Source organism: Mytilus trossulus, chromosome 4 (genome assembly GCF_036588685.1).
Source record: "Mytilus trossulus isolate FHL-02 chromosome 4, PNRI_Mtr1.1.1.hap1, whole genome shotgun sequence".
NCBI lineage: Eukaryota > Metazoa > Mollusca > Bivalvia > Mytilida > Mytilidae > Mytilus > Mytilus trossulus.
Genome location: NC_086376.1, coordinates 90,027,082 through 90,032,838, shown reverse-complemented (window position 1 = coordinate 90,032,838; position 5,757 = coordinate 90,027,082). Strand labels below are relative to the sequence as shown.

The window sequence follows — 5,757 nt, the reverse complement described above, 5'->3', positions numbered from 1 at the left end:
AAATGTTTAATTACCAATAGAGAGATCCAAAATCCTTCTTTTTGTCACCTATATATTAAAAAACCCAGATATTTTGAAGCTTGAAAGAAAAACATGGTCTGATAAATGCGTTTCCCTCAGTTTTAGTTTGTTATCCCCGATGTTGTTTTATGTCCATGGAATTTTGAGTTTTTAACAGCGGTATAGTTATCAAAGGTACCAGGATCATAATTTAGTATACTACTGTTGCCTTTATTTAAAGATTTTAAATTCCTTCGCAGATATGACGCCCTTATTATAAATGTATGAAATAATTTACAACAACATTAAAAAAAAACTTCGTTCATATAAGGGAAGGGAATGGGTTCGGAATCGGTGGTGTTTGTGGATGATGAGATACATAGTGGTTGCATTGAAACCATATATCCAGAATTAATATATGTGAAAAATAAAGATTTTTTGAATGCAAATTACGGAATGAAGATGAAATATGTATTGTTTAAGAGAATTTCAAATATAAAGGGGTTCTATAAATTTTGTGTACAAATATAAATAAGAATATTAAGATTAATTGGTGAATACATAACATCCCCATAATGTCATAAATAATATTTAAGGCTATGCATCTATATTAATGTCAAAGTGATACAGTGTGTGGTCATAACATAACTTTATTGAATTTCAAAAATAAAAAAATATATCACATGATTGATGCATAAGTATAATCATATATATGTCTGTTTTACACTTTATTCAGAAGTGTATGCATAACTGTGGAGGGATTGTTCGTCGAATCACCATTAATGCCAGTACATTTGATACCTGAAAATATTGAAATCACATCCATTATGCATACAAATAAGATTAAATAAATGAACAACTTTCACTAAGCCCAGATGAACAATAACTGACAATTTTCATTTGCAAAAAACTCAACATTGTTTTGCCAATTTATTTTTTGCATGAAGATCGATGTTTATTGTAAATGTTGTTTTGGGTCTCTATTTGTTATCTTAAATATTATGTAACTTATAAATCTACGCAGTTTTGTTATAATCTATCACAATGATTGATTTGTAAATCAGGTTTGAAAATAAAAACAATGGAAATCATTGATTTATTGAAATTTGTCAACCTCCATTTTAGAAACGATTTCGGTGTAAACATGTCTTATCTATGTAGTCTGAAGACATCGTTTCTTAAAAGATGTATTCACATTTGTTATTAGATTTAGTTTCTGGAATAACAGCTGAACCGAGAAAAAGAGTGGTAATTTTACATACATACATACATACATGTAAAACGCGCGTCTGGTGTATTAAATTATAATCCTGGTACCTTTGATAACTTGTAGCACAAAGCTGTGTGATTGATTTAGATTTTCCTTTACCAAATGGCAAAATTAAAAGCTCAAACACAACACACAAATTGAAAACAACTGTCATATACCTGATTGCATTGTAATTGACTTCAGTGCCAAGATGTTTATGTTATGCGCATGTGTCGTTTGGTTCTGAGCGTGATATGATTACAGTAATGCAAAAGTCGTAGAGAAAACAGTAAGAGTTGTGACTACAGCCACTGACATTCACAATTGCGAATTATTCAATTTTTAATCTTTTGGTAGGTATTTAATTTGTAAAATTATGTAGAAACAGAGGGTTCATGGGAGTATGACTTTAAGTTCGTAGTTTCTTCGAGAATCCCCGCTGAGTCGTTTGTTAACAAAATGAGGTGTTAGTGAAACAACAAACTTTCAAAGGAAATAAAATGTGGAATTAATAATAAAAGCATCCATAATAAGTCTATGAAAAGTGCGTGATCAAATTCTGTGAGTGCATTCTATGTTTGCTATACCACTGTTCATTTTATCTCACTATATGAAAATTTCCTAAACTAATCAAAAGACTATTCAATTATTGACTTTATACATATTGTTCTTCCTTTTTAAAATTGAATGTTTCACAAAAATACATAATTTCAAAGTAAAATCATTTCTTAAGACTCTGCAAAAATTTCATTCTCATTCATATAGGGGTATGGTCATAACGTGTGTTGCAATGAACAGATGTATGGCAAACATCGAATTCCCTCACAAATGTTATCACACATTATAACACAAAAAAAACATTTTTCATTTTCAGTCTCATGGAATTTTGTCATTACAATAATCGCAAACTAAAGTAGCCAGTAAATAAAGTAAAAATATGTCCGATTTGCTTAATTTTGGACATCAAAAGTCAATATAATCGTTTCAAGGTCAATTTCGTCTTCCTCTAAAAATCGTGTTAGAAACTAAAGTGAGCATTCATAACTTTATATTCTAACAGTTGCTGAAAACAAGTAGAAAGTTTCATATTTAGGTATTGACTTCTGTTTAAGCCTTCTCCGATTTTTCCATTTTTGAATTGACGATTGATCCCAGTATTGTATTAGTGTAATAAATATATCGTATTAATATAAATAAGATATTTACCGTTATTTGTTTAGTCATCATAGAAGTCATCAGAATCTCCTCCCCTGTACATCATACGGTATCTCCACATGTTTCTTCTGTAGAAATTATTAGTATTATATCTTGGCACCCAGGAGTGAACCAAGGCTGCCATGTATATAACCAACAACAGTAAAAACACACACTTTGCAATGGTCATAGCTATTCAAATAGTAGCTCTGAAAAACAGTAATGATACAGATGGTTTTGCGTGCTTTTTAAACTATGAGTCAATCATGTAAATGAGAATAATATGTATTAGATTTAAATACATATAAGTAAAAAAGGAACAACTCGTCTTCTGTATTAAAGGCTTTAAAAGTGTCCAAAAAAGAAGAAGAGGTAAACCGGAATAAAATATTTTTGAACATTTTATGAGTCTCGTTTTCAAAAACATTATTTCATTAGTAGAATGAATTTAACATAATAACATTTTAAACATTTTGATCTTCATCAGGAACGATCTAAACCCAAACTTGAAAGCTCTTAAAGTATGCATACTATAGGAACTAACTGACCAAAAGGAATCCAAATACAATGACCAAACCTATATAGAGTTAACGTTCCCTAAGGGGGTTGTTATCTTAGTTTTTTACTTAATTCAACTGCAGAGCCCTTTACGAAAATATCATAAATAATAAATAGTTGTTTTTTATAAGGTTGGCAAAAAGTCTTTTACTGGCGATGTGGGACTTTTTAAAAAAAATTGTTTGCAACTATTTTCGATGTTAATTTTTCAGTTTCTATGTAATTGAATATTGTTTTATGAAAATTTATACGAACTTAAAATATATGGCCATTACTGTTGCATGAAGCGCGGAATTGCGTCTAAATGTAATGTCGCTGATGCAAGCGTATAAAATTAAATAGAAGCAGTATCATTCTATGTAAATCAAATTATAATACAACATGTATATAGCTGAAACAAGCCTAAGATGTAGAGTTAGTAGCTAATTTTATTATCAACTTTCAATCATTGATGATAGTTTTTTTGCTGAAATTGTTTAATAATATTAACGGTACCAATTTTTCTGCACCAGATGCGCATTTCGAAAATACATGTCTCTTCAGTGATGCTCGTGGCCAAAATATGTAAAATCTAAAGCTTTGATAAAAGACGAAGAGCTTTAATCCAAAAGTTCCAAAAAGTATAGCCAAATCCGTGAAAGGAATCAGAGTTTTGCATGACGGAGATACATTCACAATTTTCAATTCGGGGCCTTTATAGCTGACTATTCGAAGTGTCTTACTCATTGTTAAAGGTCGTACAGTGATTTCTGTTTAATTTGTTCTCCTTGTGGAGAGTGTCTCACTGGAAAACATACCACATCTTATGCTTACGTTGATGTAAATTATGGGGGAATTATTGATATTTCATTTATTTCATTTATCAGTTATTTCTATATTAAAACTATTTAAATATGTGATTTTTCGAAGTCATAAGTCATAAGTTTAAAAAATGAACATGCGAAGAAAGTGTAAATTTATAAGGTAGACGGTGCTGTCAATTCTATAATATTATAATATTTGGTTTGCTTTCTTTAAAGAGGGGCGAAAGATACAAGAGGAACAGTCAAACTCATAGATCGAAAATAGACTGATAAATTTAAACATAAGAAATGCAAGCATTTGGCGCAATCAAACGATTAGTCTTTCATTCAATAAAATATTAATATTGGTATAATTCGAACACCTTCTGTCAAAATATTATTTTAAAAATCTACATTAATTTGTATTAAGCTGTGTATTGCAGATGATACTTGTTACGAAGAAGGAGGAAAAAGGAAAAGAAAACATTTAAGAGGTAAGGACAGTCTATGCTCCAAGATTGTGCATGGTATATTTGTAGATGCAAGGACGAAAGCTTTGTTTACTTACCAAAGTGTCTCAAGTTAAGATCCTCGACAATTGTGATGAAACATCGAACAAAAACCATTTTATACTGTTGATTATAATGAATTGCATATGCGACAGGTAATGATTGAATACTTAAGTTTAACCGTTGTGGGATAATTTATTCGTTCTTCGTGTAAATATAGACTACTTAACTGAGTGACATTTTAACTTCTTCTTCCATTTGTTAATTCATCAAATGAGGTCATTAGTGTGACTATATCATCTAAATCGTTTTTTGCGTTCATTTATCTAAATAACCAATAATAATTTATCAAAAGGTGAAATATACAATATATATTGCATTTATTGCACGTATACGGGTTAAAGACGACGTTTGAAAGGGAATTCCTTATCAAACTGTGTTTCCCAAATTTTCAGGTATATTCTTGAATTACATCATCATTCATGCATGACATTAAACTTCTGGAAACAAACGTGATTGGAGAAATAATACTTTTTTTAAACGAAATTAAACATTGTTGAACAAGGATGTATTTACTTAAGACTTGACATGTATTTTTCCCTTTCAATATTTCAAGTTGGAAAGATTACAACAAGTAAAACAAGAAACAAAGACAACAAAATTACGAATTTGTTCAGCAAAATCAAAAACTCAAACACATAAAACGATTGGAAAAAAGACTGTCGAATTTCTGACTTGGTTCAGGCATTTCCTTTTGTAGGAAATGGTGGATTACACTTATTTTAATAGCTAACTAAACCTCTCACTTATATGAAAGTGACCTAGAAGATTTCTTTGTTTATATTTATCGAACCCATTTGTCAAATTCCAGATCAAGTATTATTGCAACAGAAACAAAAAAAATCTCCCGATATCTCAAACTTTCTCTATAAAAAGAAATACCAACTATAAAAGTTCCTTCGCTAGTTTGAAACAAGTAAATATGGACGTCAATAAGCGGAATTATCAGACACCAAATAACGTAGATGTTAATAACTATATTTCACCATTTGGCCGTCGCCAATTAGAAACAAATACAGCATTGCAAACTGTAAAAGGCCAGCGAAAGGTTGTTTGTAAAACAATTCAATCGCGGAAACGGTTAACACAAACACACGAAAAATAAAACATAGTGTACGGTAACACATTACAACCACTGAAATACGGACTCCTAACTTGGGACTAGCACATGCAGAATGTGACGGGGTTAAACATGTTTGGGAGAATTAAACAACTACACTATGCTATGATAATAATGTAGCAGCATAATGTAATAACAAACCGTGATCTTGATTGAAATGGGATCAAATGTAATTTAAATGGGATTAACTCATCAGATCAATACAACGCACAAAACAACTACCAAAAATAAAAAACCCACAAAGTACCAATATGTGAATACTCGAAGTAACTGATGTATGCACAG

The 5,757-nt window shown here is 30.5% G+C and overlaps 1 long non-coding RNA gene across 1 annotated transcript; it reads right to left on the bottom strand.

Moving 5' to 3' along the window:
* Positions 1-632: 632 nt before the first annotated feature.
* LOC134714295 (uncharacterized) lies at positions 633-4,467 on the bottom strand. The gene is made up of 3 exons (XR_010106535.1): positions 4,352-4,467; positions 2,456-2,652; positions 633-801 (listed from the first exon to the last, which is right to left on the bottom strand). It is a non-coding gene; the product is annotated as an uncharacterized LOC134714295 (long non-coding RNA).
* Positions 4,468-5,757: the final 1,290 nt, after the last annotated feature.